Raw genomic sequence first — 20,979 nt, forward strand, 5'->3', positions numbered from 1 at the left:
CTGTGCCCCTCCAGATGCTATTGGACTGTTACTCCCATCATCCCTGACCATTGGCCATGCTGCCTGGGGATGATAAGATTTAATGTTCAACATCATCTGGAGGGCCACAGATTGCCCATGCCTGCCTTTAAGATTAAAAGTGAGCTCCAACATAACATTACTGCAAGACATTTGAGAGTTGATGTGCAAGTGATACTGCACAAACTTAACTGTTACCAAGAATATTAATATCCTAGGGGCTGTGTAACATTTTTGCAAGTGCAGGACACCCATTGGATTGTTGTGGGCTGGCACAATTGGATTGTAACTTAAGCAAATTTATGTAGCATAAGCTTTCATGGGTCAGAGCCCATATAGTAAGATGCTGTTTGACATTGGATTTGATGAACTGAGCTCTAAACCACAAAGCTTATGCTACAATAAATTTGTTAGTCTATTACACAAGATATTTTGCTGGAACGACTAATATGGCCTCTGGAATTTCCTACAATTAACTTTGTTTTTTTTATAATTTAGGTAGCAGTTTTGATACGAGAAATGCTTAAGTGTTTTTCTCTTGGTTTTTCCTCCCAGCCACTCTGGCTGTACTTGCATGCCTTGTTAAACCATAGTTTAGTGCAGCACAAGTTGGTTTGTTTGAAACTATAGTTATTGTTGGCCACAGACAACACCAGCATGTAAAAGCAGACACAAAAGCTTCTAAATTCCTCCTGGCTGTGCAGAAGTGGGAGCACATGAGCCTCGTTAGAGCTCTTTCAGCTAGTTCAAGTTAACACTAAGCTGTGGTTTAATGCAGTGGTGAGCAACCTGTAGCCCTTCAGATGCTGCTGGACTACACCTCCCATTTTCCCTGACCATTGACCATGCTGGTGGGACAGGTAGAAGCTATAGTCCAACAATATTGAATGGCCACAGGTTACCCAGCCTTGGTTTAGCATGACTTGTGAACATGACCATTGTTTCCTTTTATAGAGGCCCAAGACCACACAATTAACTTCTTTCATTACTTCAGTGGGACTTAAACTCATTTTTGTGGAATGGACCAATGTGTTTATGAAAGAACCTTTTGTTGGTTCACTCAACCGCCCTGACTCAAGCTGGTTTATTCTCATTCACGAGAGATAACTTAGGTACTGTTTCATTTACTTAGGTATTATTGAAAGTCACCTCAAATGGCAACCTGGAAGCAATCTCCAGCATTTTTCTCAGGTAGAAAATGAAAGTGTTTATACTTTTACTTGGCCCCTTTCCTGCCCAGTATATTAGCAGTGTTTACATGCAAAAGGCAATACATCTAATAGTCCACATTGGTAATTTCTGGGGGCCAAACTATGCTTGATGAATGCAGATTTTTCTTGCAGAAATAGTCACTGCAGGACCCCTACTTTGGATAGGAATGATAGAATTGGGGAAGGGCAGCTTTAGGTATGGTCCCCCTTGCACCTGCAATTTGCATGGCAAAAAAGCTCCCATTGGAATGAACGGCAGTTTTGTTCCCTTGCAAATTACAACCACAGTCACCCCCACCCCAGTCACTTTGAGACCACAGCCAAAAGGAGGTTGGCAAAGGGCTAAAGTATGTGGGTTGTAGCCAATACTAGTTCTACTCAGAGTAGACCCACTGAAATTAATGGACCTAATTTAGTCATGTTTGTTAATTTTAATGAGTGGTATTAAATGTTAGTCCTATTCAGAGTTGATCCATTGAAGTTAATAGACATGACTAACTTAGATTCGTTAATTTCAGTGGGTCTGCTCTGAGTAGGACTTAGCTGAATACAATCCAGTGAGTCTGTTCTGAGTAGAACTAGCATTGGTACAACCCTGTATTTCTAAGGGTCCGAATGCCTATGTAACTTAATTGCTATAGAATGGTTCAGTGTAAGCTCAAGATTTCTATTTGTATTGCATTTGGCAGAAGTAAAGTGTTCCAAAAAATCAGGATAAAATCACCTTACTGAATCTATCTTCAAAATCCTTTGGGAACAGATCATCACTAATTCATTTATCATACATCTTCTTTAGTTTCTAGCTCATGCTTCTTTGAATCTTGTGATGCTTGTACAGTTACCCTGTAGCAATGAACTGATTGAGTATAATTTGTATTCATTGTTAAATTTAGTAACTGCACTGAGATTTGAATTACGCTAATCAACTTTTCTTGTAATTTGTATAATTTACATACTGTACACACACCGTAAATGCAGGACTCTGATGCAAAACAAAGTTTAATTAGTGTAACAGGGTTACATCTGCTTCCCAAGTGATTGATTTCTGAATGTGCTTATGCCACTCTCAAGGGGGATCAGGGAATTGAACCAAAATGATTAAGGGCATAATCTATGAAGAAGTTCTCCTGCACACTCTCCATTCGAACACAGGAGCTGTGCAAGCTATTGTGCTTTTGCACTACTCTCGTTCATTTCAGTGGGTCTTGTTAGGAGAACTTCCTGATGGATTGTGCCCTGAGACTGAAAACGACAAAATATCCTGAAATTCTTTGAGTTTGGTTTAAATATGAGAACAATTACTGATTTTAGCCAATCGACAGCTTTGATGTAAATTTATTTACTTATTAATTAGTTTGATTTAGTTACATTCTGTTACATTTGATTAAGGAGGTATTTCTGACAATCAGATGTTTGGAATCCTATCATAAACTGAACCTACATTAAAAATGCTATTCTTTCCTTAAAACCACAATTCTATGGTGACAGATAAAACTAGAAGATGTATACCGGGGACAATACTAATTAAATGAAGTGTGAGAGAGGTGGTTTGAAAGTGCCTTTACTGCCCTAAACTCACACATGGTTGCAGGATGGAAGAGGGAGGGAGCATTTGGCAAGTCAGTGAAAAGTTGGCTATAGATGGGCACTTGTTGGCTAAAGCTGATGACAATGACCAACATACCTACTCCCCCAGTCCTTGATTTTTGCAACTCTTTGTAAAATGAAGGTGCAAAATTGAGACTGATCCAGTGTTTACCTTGCAATTATGCACTGTAAAATGCACGTTTATTATTTATTTATTATTTGATTTATGTCCTGCCCTTCTTCCCAGCAGGAGCACAGAGCAGCAAACAAAGGTGCTAAAAACACATCAAAACATCATAAAAACAGACCTTAAAATACATTAAAACAAAACAACTTTAAAAACATTTTTTTTAAAAAGCTTTAAAAACATCTTTAAAAAAGGGTTAAAAACATATTGTTTGAAAAAAAATATTAAAAGCAATTCCAACACAGATGCAAACTGGGATAGGTCTCAACTTAAAAGGCTTGTTGAAAGAGGAAAGTCTTCAAAAGGCGCTGAAAAGATAACAGAGATGGCGCCTGCCTAATATTTAAGGGGAGGGAATTCCACAGAGTAGCTGCTGCCACACTAAAGGTCTGTTTCCTATGTTGTGCAGAATGGACCTCCTGATAAGATTGGGTATATAAGGGATAAGACGGTCTTTCAGATATCCTTGTCCCCAGCTGTATAGGGCTTTGTACACCAAAACTAGAACCTTTAACTTGGCCCGGTAGCAAATGGGCAGCCAGTGCAACTCTTTCAGCAGTGGGATGACATGTTGGCGATACCCTGCCCCAGTGAGCAGTCTCGCCACTTTTTGCACCAGCTGCAGATTCCAGACCAACCTCAAGGGCAGCCCCACATAGAGCGCATTACAGTAATCCAGCCTGGAGGTTACAGTGCGTGGACAACAGTGGTCAGGCTATCCCGGTCCAGAAACGTCCGCAGCTGTCTTACCAGCTGAAGCTGGTAAAAGGCACTCCTAGCCACAGAGGTCACCTGGGCAAGTTTCATGTTGTGAAACTTGGTTCCAATTAATGGAGAAAAACTTGCTATGATTGCTGTTAGGAGTTTTGGGTATATCTTCACACTAAAGTATACCTATTACTTAGAACCATGAAATTTGAATTTTCATGAATAATTCATAGGACATGGTGGCTCTAACGTGTATGGACAAATGCTTAATTTTACACCACTGAATAGTCCCGCTGTTGTATAGTAAGAATTCTTCAACTGTATAATGGTGACCTTCCACAGATCTACAAAACTATGCTCGTGTCTTCCCAAATGTGAGTGCCAATGGGACTTTCTTCATTGTGAGTGTGAGTTTTACAGTTTTAGCCTAAGTCAAAGCAAAATTATTTCAGCTAACGCTGCTTACTTGTACACCAGGCCCAGGAGCAATCAATTCAAAAGAAAGGGGATTAGGGTAAGTAAAACTGCAGATTGGAAAAATATAGCATTGCCTTAAAAGATGCATGGAACAAACAAAACAAGCAGTGGTGTGCTTGGTTTCCACCATTGCTATGACAGAAAGTGGAGAGTGGAAAGGTTGGTACTCTGCTGTGTGCCCAAATCAAGGCAAATGGTGAGAGGGTTCAGGAAAGAAGATACACCTTCTCTAGAAAATGTCTACAGTGCTGTAGGAAGGCCCAAGTTACACTTATAAAAATATTGGCATGTAGGGAAATTAATACCTAAAGTCTTTCAGGCTTGCAGTTTATTTGGAATCAGTTAATTGTTGGATTAATTGTACTTTGCCATCCAAAGTACAATGACATCAATATGGGGTTTTACGTGTATTATACATGTCATAGATAAAATGTAGTTAGGAGCGGGGGAGAGCGCCATGTACACTGACTCGAGCTCCTTGGTGTAATTGTGGGCTATAAATTGAGTAAATAAAAGCAAACAAATATTTTCAAATCACATTGAATTATATTTATCAAATATTACCGTATCACTTCAGTAGTAATTGTAATTTAAAGATTAGACAGTTGGCCTTAGATGTCGTATGATGTGAAAATGAGCAAAGAATGGTGATCAGTTTTTAAAATTTAGTAACATTGTCTATGAGGCCTCTTGAACTATGTGTCATGAATGTGTTTCATGCCCTATGTGACATGTGATTATATTTCTACTAAAAGGGTTTTCTGCGTTTAAGTAGTATATTTAATTCTGTGGTTAGAATAATTCATATTTAAGTCTACTTTTATGCTTTATAAATAAATAAGAAAATACTGCTTAGACCTTTCTTTTTGGTATCCTTGGCTATATTCTAATTATTTCTTTAATTTGACTTATAAAAACAGTCAATTCATTAGTATAGTAAATTGCAAGGATATCTCAAGAGAAAGATGAGGTTTGAAAGTGTCTTACCATATCTAATGAGAACTTTAGTTTCAGTTTTTAAAATTTCTTTCATTTGTGCCATTTTTTTAAAAAAAACACTTTCTGGGTAAATTCTTTCAAAGGAGCAAAATAACTTGCTTTTTGGAAAGGGTTATTAGAGTCTTTATCATCTTAAATACCACTTGTGTTAGGCTGAACAACGTGTGGAAAAATAACAACATTTTAAAAGAAGAATGATTACCAACCAAAGCCAAGTATTTTACATTTATGATCATGGAAAAGAGAGCTTTCACCTAGGGAAAAACATGATTTAAATTCTCATGACATGTCTGAAGTTTAAGTATTTTTGTAAATTAGATTGTTCCTAGTTAAACAGGTGGTTTTGAAGGCTGGTTTCACTGTTGTTTTAATCATAGTTTAGTTACCATGGAGAAATATGCAAGTTATCATTTATACGCAGAAGTGAAATTTATGCTGCATAGATAATAGACTAAATTTAGCATGACTTAAGTTTACCACTTCCTTTAAAAAAAAAGAGAGAGAGGGAAAGAGAACAGTGTATGGCTTATTATTATTACCCTATCAAGAAGGTAATTTCTTTAAAATATTTTACATTTTTGTGGGCTATTATTTTTCCCTGTTGAAATTAACAGTGGTATTGCTTTCAAAGATTTTAAGCGGTGTAGGTTAATAAACCATATCATGTAATACAGATATTGATTGCGCTCAAGGTGCTCTGATATAGCAGATGCTCCAGTTTTCTAATTCTGGTACTACAATATTAAAAGGGAAGTTGATTTTAACTGATCAGGATGAAGATTACTGGATTTTGGCATTGAAATGATAGAAAATGAGTGGTGAAGAAAATTCATGTTTGAGTGCTGTAACTATCCTTGTTATTTTTTACCTTACATCTAACAGACAAGTCTTATTACTGTAAGAACATTTATCATGCTGATTGACCATCAGCTGTACAATTTTCTATTCTGATGTTTATTCTCCTGTCCTGTGGTTCTAAAGGCAACTGTAAAGATTCATTGCTGTCACTTCATTTAACTACTACCACAAAGGTAGGGCTAATTTTTTCCAAGGACAAATGTAGCAAAAGTATCATGATCCAACATGAGGTCCCCCAGCACGCAGAGAGCAGCAGATCCCTTTCAGCACCAGCTGTTCTCACAGATATAGATTGCTGCAGTGAAATTTTCTTCATATAATTCAGGAAGCTCTAGAGAATTCTCCAAAAAGAACTGTGCCAACAAGGAAAATGTTGAATTTTTCATCAGCTTCCCAATGCAGAGAGTTAGTGGGCAATCCATTCATTTATGACCAGATGTTCAGTGTAGTAACACTCTGCAGTTAACTTGAACCTTGTGGCCTGTTTTCCATTGGCTTGGAAGGACTTTGGCAGCAACCTAACATTGGAGAATTGAGGCCTGAAAAAGCAAGAGACTGAAGTGTGTGCCTGTGGCATCCTGGTTGGTTTTCACCAGCAACCAGACAAGGTAGGAAGTGATGAAAGAAATAAGCAACACAGCACCAGTCATTAGAGAAGCACTGGAGAAGACATAATTTCTGAATGGCTCTAGTCTTCAAGGAATCACAGGGATTTCCCACCTGTTCTTTATGATTCAGAAGAAGAGATTGTTATTTCTGAACGCTTAGTTTGATGTGCTTTAATCTGATTATGTAAACTGTAACTTTAAAAAATTACTTTAATAGCACTGGGAAACTAGTAGGCTGCTAACGTGTCAAGGCTGTTCTTGAGTATATGAAATCAGACTAGGTGATACTGTAAATGTATAAAGTCTTGTTTGAGCGTATATCTAAGATAGTCAGAGACAGATTAGAATTCCTCATTGCTGCAGATTTATGGTTTCCTTCATAAACATATATTTATGTCTCATGCCATTTTAGTATGTTGTGCTAGGCACTAGTACACTGAAAAAAATAGTATTGAGTAGGAGTTTTGGAATAAACAGTGTGATTTTCTACTTTGAAAAGGATTCTTCCTTAAAATGATTAACTGTGTTTGAGTTTGGTTGTGCCAGCTGGCTAGAAAAGGAAAGGCAGGATTTGATAACATTTAAGTTTTTTTTCCCCTCCTTACATGTAGGGATATTTTCATTCATTCCTGCCTACATTGTATTTCAAAATAACGTAACTATTGATCTCAGAGTGAATTGATAGATGAGGCTACTACTATGTTAGATTGCTTTTACAGACTGATTTCTAAATTCTCCTTTTAGAGCACAACAATTTGTTTCCAATAAAATATGTCTTAGTTTTGCTTTTGAGATACGTTCTTTCTATTATATGTGTTGTAACACATATAGATTGTATTTCCTTTTCTTAAGTTCTGTTCATTCTCATAGGCAATGGAATAGTTTATAATATGTCTGTGTATTGATGTTGCCTTCTTGTTTACACTAGTGAGCCCCATGGCGTTAGTTTGATTACTCAAGTGAGTAAAGAACTCATTATTCTGGCTCAGATAGAGTATGCCATATAAAATGATGGTAATGGGACATTGAGCCAGTTCTTTCACAGAGCTGAACCCTCCCAGTAATTATATTTGTTTTGGCCATGTTCTCTGGCTTTAATTTGTAAGGTTGTGATGAAACCCTCCCTTTGCATTTCCTGCTTAGCAAAGTTGCCCTGTTACACATTACACTGAGTTACCTAAATTCATCGTTCTGCAGAGGTGAATCAGAGCTTGACCTGCCCATGCAATTAAACCTATGAAGGAATATGTTCTTGTTATATCCTTTTGTTGTGTTTCATTTTAGCCTTGCATAGAAAAACATTATCTCCAATAGATACTCTTGTCTCCTTTTGTGGAAAGGGGAGGGCCCCGAGAATAATGCTCTTATTTCCATTGATGCTAACTTGCTGATAGAAAAATGAGAACAAGTTTACAGTAGCTGTGACATTAGTTACCTTTATTCAGCATGGTCCAGCTGCACTGAGCCCTCAGGAAGCCTTCACCATGCACACAGTTTGTTCTTGGGTGTGAAAGCAAACAGTATTTGAGTTGGCAGTAACTTCCCTTTTAGAAAAGTTTGCTGCCTCTGCAAGAAACCGCAGCATGAGCTTTCTGCTTTTGAATGTTTCCACTGGCAGGATGGCCTTTTTCCACATTTCCTTGGTTTAAGGAAACAGATTTGGAACGTTGTTGTTGTTTAGAAAAAAGAAGAAAAAGACCAAATGCCAACATTTAACAGCTGGATTTAGTATGTAATTTATGGTTTTCTCTTTTTGTTCTTTCTGATGTTTGGTCTTTTTTTTAAAAAGTTGTCATTCTTAGAAAAATGCAGTCTATTGTCAAAATATTTCAGGAAGTATATTTTTACTTATGCAGTTTTTATTGTTATTTAATATTTTTAGCTGTTAACATATATTTATGTGTTTTACTTACATTGGAGTTGCTTCATTGTCTAGGAGGACATTTGCTACTTTTTAAACCAATGCTGAATGATTCTGGTTGTTATCCTTTTGAAATTTTGTTAGGTATCCTCTTAGATAACAGGTTTTTGGACAAACTAAAGAGGCAAATATACACATTTGCCCAGATAATATATTTGAATAGGCCAATTGTGTAATTGGAAGAAAATTCCATTGATTTCAGTAGGACTTCAAAATAAGCAGTTTTAATCATATTTTTTCTGCAAGTAAACATAACTGTGTAATAAATTAACATATCTCTTTGATTTCCTTCTTTTTGGATGATCTTATATTTTCTTTAAAATAGAGTTCCACAAACGTTAAAATGCCTTTTAGTATCTCTTGGCTCCAGATTTTAATTCAGCACTTAGCATTAGAATCAGATCAGATGCAGGAAATTAATGCAGCCAGCCAATAAATTATTGAGTGAGACTTGCTATTAAGTTCTGTGGTATTTTTGGTCTGACAGTTCAGGGATACTAGTTTTGTTTAGCTAAACACCACAGTGTTAAGCACCAAGATATATATTAAAGATCTCCCAAATCATTATAAAATGTTTTTTGTTGCTCAAGGATTAGGGGTAGGGGAAGCGGAGTATATAAATTAGTAAGTAAATACTGTTGCATTCATGTAAATGCCACTTAATTTATATTTTTGATTTAGAGGCAAAATGTGCTGCAGTAATGAGCACAATGTTTTGAGAAACTGATTTTTTAAAGAGACAGTAATTGTTACTCATTTTTATCTGTGAGACTTGTAGACTTGGCTGGATTTATTACATATGCTACATGTTTATGACAATTCTATTGCTTGATGTTAATTTGTTGTAACTGCTGCCACTTGTTGCCAAAGTCCTCTTGAAAAGGGAATATGTCAAGCTCCCTTCCAGTTTCATAAAAACAGTGCCGCTCTCTCATTGAAGTACCTATTTCTCTTGAGGTAATGCAGTCTGCTGTGGCATCTTGTCAGGTATACTTTAAGCTGGATTCCTGCACTGAGCAGGAGGTTGGACTCAATGGCTTTATAGGCTCCTTCCAACTCTAAGATTCTATGAGTCTATGATTCTTCTCTTTTTACTGGCCTCAGTCTTGCATGCACTGAGCTATGCACATGTGCATCTCTGCATGAAGAGGGCAGGCTGGATCATCCTTGAAAGTTATTAGCACTAGAGAATGGCTCTTAAGGGTCAGCAAAATACCAAAACAGATTACAAAATGTGCTATGCTTCTGCATACCAGTTGCTGAGGAGTGTAAGTGGAGAGAGCTCATTTTTCTTTATTTCCCCTTCAGAACAACAGAGTGACACAACCACACAGAAAATAGCTAACATCCCGAATATTAGGAGCTGTTTAGTGTAATCCTATATGTCTTTACTCAGAAGTAAGCCCTACTGAGTTTATTGAGACAAAGTCCAAGATAAATGTGTATAGGACTGCAGTTTCTGACTCTTAAAACAGAGGGTTAAGTGGATACATCTGTCATTCTGTTTCATTTCTTTTGCTACTTAATAACTGACTGATGCATCTTATTTTGTTGGTGTAGTCATATTATTAACTTTCCTGGAGCCAGAGATACTAGTATAATGTAGAAACTGATTGGGATGGGTAGCTTTGAAATGAATGGAAGCAGGTTATCCTTTTTTATTGTTTAAGCTATCATGAAGGTGTTATAGTAGGAAAACTGTAACATAAATAGTGATGGGTCAAGTATGATAGCTTTGTAACTTTTTATTAAAACTACAAAAAAACCCACCTTTGACACAGTGGAAACTTCTGTAAGTGATAAAGAGCGAGAGAAGGAATCTTCACTGGTTCCCCCTTCTCTCTGTAGGCTGTTACACCCTCCCCCAAATCTGCTGCAGAGATTTGGGGAACTTTAGAACAGGGTGGGAGATACTTTGGGAGGGAATAATTAAACCCTCCCTTTTCCGTGCATGGAAGTCTCCACTGGATCAAAGACGCTTCCATCAGCAAAGAGACACAACCCACTGTATTTCCTTATTTTGTATGTATGTGTGACAGTAGCTTTTGGGGATGGTAAAAATGCACAATATTTTGTGAATGAGCAAATCAGGAGACTCCATGTATGTTTCTGAGTGTGCAAAGTTCTCTCAGAGTTTATCACCTCAGTTCCAGGCGAGGAAGCATTTGTTTTCCTGCTTGAAAATTGCAGAAAATACCAAATATATAATTAAGAATTGTTCTGTGATTCTCATGTGTGAGAAAGCCTTACTGCATAAACTTAGGCAGAAAACTTTACTTTATAAAGACTGCTTTGTATCATTCCTGAAATGCACATAAAGACCTTAGAATTGGTACAGGTTGCTCTATATCTTACAAGCAGTGGGGTATGGTAGATAGAATGTTGCATGACTAGGCTCAAATTCCTACTTAGCTGAGCTTGCTCGATAGCTGTGGGCTAAAACACTAGCAGTGTGCTTAAGCTGCTTCAAAGGATGTAATGACAATGAAGTGGACAACTCTAAACTCCATAGTAGAAAGCTGAGACAGAAATGTGATAAAAAGAATCACCTGAGTGAAAGCTGCTTGAAACAGCTAGTAGCAGCATAGAAACTCTCCATGTGACTGGGGCGAGCCATTTTTCATTTGCAGCCAGTATGTTAAGCTGCTGCTGCTGCTGTTGGTTGTGATAGCATTTTTATTCTGTAGGAAAGCTGTTTCAAACACCTTCCGCATAGTGGTTAGACCTAAGGTCTAGTTTATGCATTCATTTTTGTGATGCTAAGTTCACACAGTCCATTTTCCCACCTCATGGGAGGGTATTCTTTATTGAGGATGAGGCTGCCTTAGGTGGTCTCTATGTGGTTTCCATAAAGTGTAAACCTCAGTGTTTGATAAAAAGGAGGGTTCCTTACAGTGTCTACTATTTTAATCTTAGAATATATTTCACATAAACACAGTGAGAGAATTTGTGCCATATCTTTGAAATGGCTACTCCAGATATTGTGATTTAAGTCTGATCATAAGACAGCACTTCCAGTTTTTGTATCTCAGTGGTGTTGTATTCACTGCTGTACACCTTTTCCATATGGCACACAAATTTCATAATATAATAATTGTCCATATGCGGTTAGGAATTCCACCTGCCTTTTCACAGTAATGACACTTCTGAGGGTAATATACAAGTTATCCTGCTTAGATTAGAACACAATTTGCAATGGGCAACAGAACCATGTCATTTAGCAATTTGTGGTTGCAAGGATAGTTATAATGCATATTAACACAGCCTTCCAGATATTGCAAATAATTTCAGAAGTGCACCTCACACTGGCATTCTTAACTTATCTAAGTTCAAAATTTAGCCCAGTTTAAAGTACCAATAATTTAGGTACCAAAACATTTTATCTTGTTAATGGCTGTGCTCCTGCATCTTTAACAGCAGCATGATTTATAGAAAATCAGTAGAAAAAGCTCTTCCTGGGTTACAGCAGAAGTGGTGGTGGAGAAATTCATATGGCTATTTTTAGCTTGCCAGATTGTATTAAAAGCAGAGGAGCAGGGCCAGTGAAAAGTTGGGATCGTCAGTTGTAATAATGTTGAAATACTAAGTGGGGAAAGGCTATAGCTCAGTGGTAGAGCATCTGCCTTGCATGCAGAAGGTCTCAGGTTCAATTCCCAACATCTTCAGGAAGGGCTAGGAGAGAATCTTGCCTGAAAGTCTTGTTGGTTATATGTAAGCAAAGACCATATTCTAATATTTTTATTGAATCCTAATTATATAAAGCAAAATGCTTTATCATTTCCATTGTGCCAGAGGAAACTCCAGTAAAATAGATCAGCTTGCAATGATGGATAGTCTTGTGATCATAACTCTGGTTTTTCTAGCAGAAGCAAACAACATTAACATACTCTACCCAGCCATTGGAATTAATTAATTAATTAATACTCCAGCTCTCACAGAAAGAAAAAAAACTGTTGCAGCAACAGAAAAAAGGTGATAAAACTAAGGAGGGCATACCACAATGAGGTGCCAATAGAGATGAACCCCATTCCTCGGTTCCCACCCACTGAATCTTCAGGGTTTCTCCAGACTCTCTAAGTGCAGACCTGTTTATTATAGGAGCATATGATCCTTGAGTTACCTTGGCCCCAAATCATTGCTCTCCAAATTATGCAGAAAACCAGTAAAGCTGTTTTAGGTACGCAGAATTTAGCATTGGCAAGATGTGCTCTATATTTTGTTGTTTCTGTCAGACTCCTAGCTGCTGTGCTTATGAATCAGTTAAGTATCTGGTGCCCTCCAGATGTTGTTGGTCTACAACTCTCATGGTTCTAGATCATTGACACTGGTGGCTGGGTCTCCTGGGAGTTGTAGATCAACAACAATCTGGAGGGTACCATGTTTGGCTGCCTCTGAGCTAAAGTTTCCAGTTGATCTTTGAGGGCAAACTGATTGCATTTGTCAAGACTGAATGTTATTATGGGACAGATAACCATTGTTAGGTTACATCAGTCCATGAGAGGTTGCATTTGACATACCTGCTTGCCTGTTCGTGGAAAGTGCTTAATGCCATCACTGCCACTTGTGTATACAGCGTAAGGGCTGGATCTAACACTGTCAAACTGTGAACCTCATCCTTGAGGACAATCATTTTGCTTCATCCAGTTAATTTGCACATGGAAATTAGCAGTTACACATCTAAATGTTTCAGCTAAATATCAAAGTTACTTGGAATATGCAAAGAGAAAAACCTCACTGAGAGCATAAGGATAAAATATGTCTGGTTCTACAGTATGACAAAGTATTATCAGTGCCAGGAATACCAATTCTGTGGGCATTTGTATGTCTTACTGCATTTCATTACACTTTTACTTACTTTTCATTAACAAGACCATATTACGCACATCAAACATCCTACTATGCAAAGGGCCACCCTACTACAGCACAAGATTCAAAGGTTATGCTACCATGAGTAAATGGGAGATTTATTGTTATATAGAATAGCATGACAAATATACCTTCTGTGGATCTATACATAGATTGATCTCTGTGTGTGTGCGGGCATATGTGTGCGGGCATATGTGTGCGGGCATGAACACACTACATGTCATATTCTCTGGAGGTTCCTGGAGGCCAGTCATTGGCGTTGGGATGGTGCCTCCCTCTTGTACAGCAGGCAGGGTCCACTTCAGATGACCTCACCCTGGGGGGAGGGGCCATCCCACGCACTCCAGACCGGCTCTGCCTGCTGCAGTGATCGGTCGGGTCCTGCTGAGCTCCTTAGGAGCTCAATAGTTTCAACTTTGAACCTCATTTTTTTCTTTTTTTCTCACCCAACCGTCCTTAGTTGAGTATGGGAGCGGGAACCACTTAGGCGGGCTAACACTTGGAGGGAGTCATGCAGCAGGTCGTGTCTCTTCCCAAGCACAGGCACAAACGTTCCCGGGACTAGTGGCTGCTTCCGCGCCACAAAGCCTTCTCCCACCATTACGCAGTGTGCAGAGAAGCGCTATTCTACAGCTGCAGAAGAGTAAATGTTCTCAGATCAGGTGGGGCCGCAGCATGCAGGGGCGCTATGGTGGGGGAGGATCTCAGTTGCCTCTTAGAGGAACCAGAGGCCTCAGTCAATAGCCCTATCAAAGAGGGGCATGGCCAGGTTCTGGCGCCAAATGTGCTCAGACTGCAAATGGAGAGGGTGAGTACTGATTTGTTGCCTTTCCTAGGGGAACAGGAGTTTCTGCTAAAATTTCTGCAATGGGTTAAGGGCATAGTGGCCAAAGAAGTACAGGGAATGAGACCCTTGCAGTCCGTGGGTTCCTCTTCCAAAGTGGGCTTAATGCCCACTCCTCATGAAAAAAGAAAAATGGAAAGAGGAAATTTTCCCAGAAAGGGGTACAGGCGAAGAGGAGGTGAACTAGGTCTCCTTCCCCAGCTTCCTCACCATCATCTTCTTCCTCCTCCTGTTCCCCTCCTTCTTCCTCCCAGTCATCCCCAGAACACAAGAGGGGCCAGGGCCGAAAGTATTCTACTAAGGGCAAAGTGGCAGCCAAAGGGAAAATGAATAGGAAAAGGAGTCATAGTAAGACAGTGGCAACTGCTTTGGGCTATTATCCAATTCGGGAGGGACAATACTCTTCTGAGAACAGGGAAGAGGGGGAGCTCTCAGAGGAAGAGTTGGAGGCTCCACTTGCTAAAGGTAGACTTTTCCAGGCTGAATTCTTCCCAGCATTAGTAGCTAAGGCTAGGTGTATCCTGGAACTTCCAGAAGAACATGAGAAGGACCCAGAAGCTTCCACACTCTCTGCTTCAAAAGGCTCCAGATCAGTGTTCCCAGAGGGTCAACCATGAATGGCCACCCTCCCCTTTCCATATTCCTTTCATGACCTGTGGAAACAAGAACAGGCGACCCCCACAAAACATAAACCAACACAAGGTCTACTCCTTTCCAGTCAAAGTGATGGAACAGTTGAGGACTCCTGCAGTGGACCCACCTGTGGCTGCCTTATCATCATCATCAGTCATCCCATCAGAGGGAGAAGGGGGCCTGAGAGATGCTTGCGACAAATGAGTGGAAGTGGCACTGCAAAGGGATTTTGAGGCCTAGGCAGCTACTTTCTAGGCTTTGGCAGCTACATATGTAATGGCACGAGCCTGCATGCTCTGGGCAGAGGAGCTCGCATCCATGGAGGAGGTTCCTAAATACATCAAGGATGGACTGAAGAAGCTTTCTATAGCATCGGCTTTTCAAGCAGACACCTCAAGGGATGCCTTACAGGTCAATGCTAGAACAATGGCGGCCAGCATGGTAGTACGGCACAACATCTGGCTGTGCAGCTGGGATGTAGATCCGGGGTCTCAGGGTCGTCTGGCAAGTTACTCCTTTGGCGGGTCCAGGTTGTTTGGGGATCCTCTTGACAAGGTGCTGGTGGAAACAAGAGACAAACAGAAAGCTCTCCTGAGCACCAAGAAGGATGACCGCAAGTACAGGCAACCTCAGTCCTTTCAGAGTTCCAGGCCTTATAACAAACAGCACTTGTCTGGAGGCTAGAAGTCATGCTGGGGGAAGTCAGACAGATCTTCAGGAGTATCTTCCTCATGCACTCAACACACACACACACACCTACTCATCAGGAAGCAAATTCCAGAAAGGATCAAAGAAGGACCAGTCGGCTAGGTTAGGAAGCACACTTGGAGACTCATGTGTCTCAAGGAATGTGATCTGCCAGTGAGACCAAGCGAAGTATCAGTTGGCTAGAGCTTTGGGCTGTGAGGCTGGCATTGCTGGTCTTTGCAGCACACATCAGGGGTTGCCACATCCTCATATGGACCAAAAACGTTTCTGTGAAAGCATGTATCAACCATCAGGAAAGTACCAGGTTGAGGTCCTTGATGGAAGAGGCTCAGCACCTTTTCAGCTGGTCAGAGTTGCATCTGCTGTCCCTGAGGGAGGAGCATGTGGCAGGACTTCAAAATTTGATTTCGGATTGACTCATCCAGACCATGATGTCTGACTCAGAGTGGCAGCTGCATCCAGAAGCCTTCCACCAGATGACTAAGCAGCTCGGTTGCCCAGTCATTGACCTCTTTGCAAGCACACACAATGCCCAAGTCAACCAGTTTTTCTCTTGTTATCAGTCCCAAGGGACACAGGGCATGGATGCCTTAGTGGTGGCTTGGCCAGAGGGTCTGCTCTATGCCTTTCCCCTCTTCAATCTCCTGCTACAAACTGTCAGGAGGATCAGAATGCTGAGAGCAGAGGTGATTCTTATAGCCACTTATTGGCCAAGGAGGCCATGGTTCCCGGAAATCATGCATCTGGCCTCAAGGGACCCATGGACGCTGCCTCACAGGGAGGACTTGTTGAGGCAGGACCCAGTGGTTCATCCCAGACCAGAGCTCTTTTGACTGACAGTTTGGCAGTTGAACGGCACTGGTTAACGGAGCTAGGTTTTTCAGGGGCGGTATTGGACACTTCACTTGCTTCCAGAAAGGCTTCAACTAACCGGGCATATGGCTCTACATGGGGGGCCTTCCTTACTTGGTGTCAGGCAAGGGGGAGGTATCCCTCCTTCAGGAACATAGCAGATATCCTGGGGTTTCTGCTATCTGGGTTAGACAAAGGCCTTAGCATCAACACAGTTAAGTGACAGGCAGCAGCCATTGGCAGTGTCTTGGGATGCAGAGGAGATTTCTGGGTTTTTACACACCCACTCTTTAGATGGTTTATCAGGGGGGTGGGCCTGAGGAATCCCCCAGTGGTTCATCATTTCCCTTCATGGAACCTCAACTGGGTCCTTACAGCGCTTATGTGTCCCCCATTTGAACTGTTAGCCATGTGCAACCTAAAGTTCCTTACACTGAAGACCGTACTCCTGGTGGAAATCATATCTGTCTGGCGGGCATCAGAGCTTGGGTCACTCTCTTCTGATGCCCAGTTGAGTATATTTCATGAAGATAGAGTGGTTCTGAGAACAGACCCTTCCTTCATTCCCCAAATCAACTCCCTTTCCATAGGGCGCAGGAAGTGGTTTTGCCATCATTTTGCCCAAATCTTTCTTCCCCTAAGGAGAAGGCTTCACACATCCTGGTTGTGCATAGGGCTCTTCGTTTTTACTTGGACAGGACATCAGGGTTCAGAAAGTCAGAGGTGCTGTTTGTGTCTTTTGGGGGGACTTCCCAGGGGCATAAGGCCTCCCCATTCTTGATTTCTTGTCGGCTTAAGGAGGTAATAGTTCAGCCCTACCAGGCTTTGGGGAGATCTCTCCCTGGAGATTTAACAGCTCATTCCTTGAGGGGAGCTTCTACCTCAGCAACATACAAAGGTAGCTTTCCCATCCTAGACATTTGTAGGGCAGTGCCATGGGCTTCAGTTCACTCCTTCGCTAGACACTATAAGGTCTATTCTTGGGCCTCTGGTGATGCAGCCTTTGGTCAGAGAGTCTTGCAGAGGATGGTTAGGATGTGACCTGCATTCCTGGAATCCCACCCTGCTTAAGGTCTCTGGAATGTCCTGAGGCCAATGACTGGCCTCCAGGAACCTCCTGGGAAAAATGGAAGTTCTTACTGTGAATTTCCATTCCAGGGGGGTCCTGGAGGACAGTCCCCACTGCTTCATTCTGGGTTTTCCTGGCTATGCAGGTTGGGGGCTGAGTGGCTTCTGCCAGTGCCATACATGTGGGGTGGTAGTTAGAGCCACTTCCTGCTCCAGTTTCTACTCCTTTTCTCCAGTTCTGTTCAGATTGGGGAATGTCGAACGGGTGGACCCCGACACTTGATTGAAACGATCAGGGGGGCAAAGGGGTAATCTTGCTCGTCCAGCCGGTCTGGAGAGAATGGGATGGCCCCTCCCCCCAGGGTGAGGTCATGTGAAGTGGACCCTGCCTGCCGTACCAGAGAGAGGCGCCATCCTGAGGCAAATAACTGGCTTCCAGGATCCCCCGGGAATGGAAATTCACGGTAAGAATTTCTGTTTTTTTATGTGGATTAAGAGGCACAAAAGATACAGATCACTTGCTTAGCATGGGAATGGTCACCTTCTCTATTCATGCTGCCCCTTTGTTTTCAGCATACTATTTTGGAATCTGAAGCTACCAGATTCCTTCACGGATGGCCAGCTACATAAAATGTTTGTAACACCTAGCTGTGAGTTCTTTTCAGATATAGAGCACATGTGCTTGCATGGTATGTGGTCATAGACTGGGGTGGGAGGCTAAGGACAACAACTGTGCTAACAACTATGTTTCCTTCAAGATCTTCTCCAGATGTAGATCGGCAGTGTTTTATATTTGTCTTTTCAAAATTACATGAAATAGCAATAAAATAAAAATGTATTTGAAATACATGCAGAGATTCATTGCTTTTCCACCACCTTTGTTGTTTCCCTACTGTCAAAATTTAGATTATAAGTTCCTCAGGGCAGAAATATATCTATTTTGTTATTATTTTCCATATATTACTCTGTAAAGCACCCTGTAAAATAATAGTGCTATATAAACAAGCAACTTATTTATGTAAGCATTTTTAACGACATCTTGATTAAAATTTTATAGGACCACCAGGGGTCAGATGAAGTCGTCACAGGGGCCTAGATATCCCCTATAGAATTGAAATGAAAACAGGGCCATTTATTTCTTTTCCTAGAAGCTGGGAGAAGGAAGGAGGAGATATATATGCTTGCCATTTTTTTCTTAGGAAAAAACTATTTGTACTGCTTTGAATACCAAATACAACTCTCAAGCAGCCATTTGACTGTCCTCAATATAGGCTACACGAACTGTTTCTATAGAATGTTAATGTTTTTTTAATAATTTTTTTTAATGTTTTTAAAGCTTTTTAAAAATGTTTTTAACGTTGTTTTGTTTTAATGTATTTTAAGGTCTGTTTTTATGATGTTTTAAAGTGTTTTTAGCATTTCTGTTTGCCGCCCTGGGCTTCTGCTGGGAGGAAGGGTGGGATATAAATCAAATTATGGATGGATGGATGGATGGATGGATGGATGTGTATAAAACTTCTACATGTCTTCAAAGCTGAAGGTGGTACTGGAAAATTAAGGTAAACACACATTGTAATACTTGATTCTAGCATGCATTGTTTGTTTTGAGCTACCCCACCCTTGTGTTTAATTGTATCAATTATATGTCGCGCTACCCTGCCTGAGGTGTTGGCATCCTATTCTAATTTCATGTACTGCTATTAAATTATATTTGTCTAATAATGTGGGGATTTGGGGGCAAATGTATTTATGGCAATGTTTATCACTGCTTGATGATGATGATGGACTGCCTTCAAGTCGATCCCGACTTATGGCTTACGGTGAAATAAAAGTAATCCTCGTGCAGTTGCAAACTTTTCATCATAGCAGAGTTAAGTTCTGGCAGTATTTGTTTTCTCACAGAATGCCAACCGTATGGAGAAAAGAGTAATGAATTGTAACACTACCCAGACCACATCTATATGATTCAACAGCTATAATAATACATTGTTTTCTGAAGCCACCTAAATAATTGACTGTAAGAAAACAACACTGTTAAACTGAACTACAAAAGAATGACTTTGTTCCAAAAATCATGTGCAATGATCTGAGAGAATTCACTTTTGACATTGTTAGAAGAACATAACTGAGATGAGGATCAAATTATACTTCTAAAGAGTGAGTTTTTTTCTCTACATCAAACATTTAATACAGTAAAACAATGCTGTACCTGATGAATAATTAAAATATGAAAAGAAAAAGCATCCTTCATCTCACAGCTTAATTATATGTGCGAGGAACATTTAAATGGCATTTTGGAATCTGAGGAATTAGTTTTGTTTTTTCATCCTAATTCATTATAAGTGAAATTAAAAAGTGGCAGAGCACTGTAGATTTCTCAGTCACTCTTGCAGCCCTGTACTATGTGACTTTCAGCATGTTGGTGAATGGAATAAAGTCTTATTCTTGTAGAAATACATAATGAAGAAATATAAGGGAAGTAGTATGCTAAAAATCACCTGCCTTTAAGTATCAAATGAGGGTAACAGGAAAAGGGGGGAGGGGAAGTTGAGGTCATCAAACATGCCAGTGCACATAAAAATCAAAGCAAAGCAATGTGCAACACAGCTGTGTTAAAGAATGCAGGTTGATTAGCTTGTGAAGGAGCTAAGCTGTGAGCTTTGCAAAGTGTAATTAGCTTGTAAAAGAGGTGAGCTGTACTGCAAAGTGCTTTGTGTTAATCTATCATGCTCAGTTTTGGGACTGCTTAATTCTTAATTGCTAATAATATTGTTTAAGTAAAGAAAAGTCAGTGCATGCTAAACTGCGCAGAATAAAGACAAAATCAGAAAACTATTAGGGCTTTTCAAAACAAGAAAACTGGATAGTCTGTGTAAACTAGATAGCTATTCAGGTAAGCTGGCTGGGGCACAATTTTAAATGTTCTCTTCCTTACCTATCAGCAATTAATACACAGAGTTTCTCCATACAAAGCAGTAAGAAAGTTGATGCTTGAACATTAAAGGCAATTCCCTTTAATAACATGTTACATCGTAGGTCCATATTTTTATAACATTAAGAAGAAAGTCCTTTCCTCTAGCTCAAAGTTAGCCATAGCCAATGTGGTGCCCTCCATGTTGACTGCCCCTCCAAAAGCCTAACCATTTAAACAGCTAAAAATTGAGTTGCTGTGATGTCATGCAGTGTTCACAAACACAATATTCACAAATATTCAAATTCTGAAGAAGAAATTATCAATCCACAGGATGCTTACAAACTGCAGCTTCTATTAGGAAAATCGAAGGTCAGTTGATTGAAATAAATAAAGTCTCATACAGCCCAGGGACTACAAGAACGGCATGCTCTTGGCAGAGATGGGGCATGGAGAAAGCTCACCTGATTGTTTGGAACCAGGATTCTGGAAGTATGCAAGATAAGACACAGTGAATCCACAA

The 20,979-nt window shown here is 40.1% G+C and overlaps 1 protein-coding gene across 12 annotated transcripts in view; it reads left to right on the forward strand.

Annotated features, from left to right (window-relative positions):
• The window catches only part of FOXP1 (forkhead box P1), an 869,046-nt gene that overhangs the window by 293,434 nt on the left and 554,633 nt on the right, over positions 1-20,979 (forward strand). Inside the window, exon 1 of one of the 12 annotated variants that reach the window (XM_061618623.1) lies at positions 8,363-8,381. The exons of the other annotated variants lie outside the window; for them this stretch is intronic. The gene's annotated coding sequence lies outside the window, so the exon portion shown is untranslated. Of the gene's footprint in view, positions 1-8,362; positions 8,382-20,979 lie in introns of those variants that run through there. 12 annotated transcript variants of the gene reach the window in all.

This window comes from Rhineura floridana, chromosome 3 (assembly GCF_030035675.1).
Source record: "Rhineura floridana isolate rRhiFlo1 chromosome 3, rRhiFlo1.hap2, whole genome shotgun sequence".
In the NCBI taxonomy this organism is placed as follows: Eukaryota; Metazoa; Chordata; class Lepidosauria; order Squamata; family Rhineuridae; genus Rhineura; species Rhineura floridana.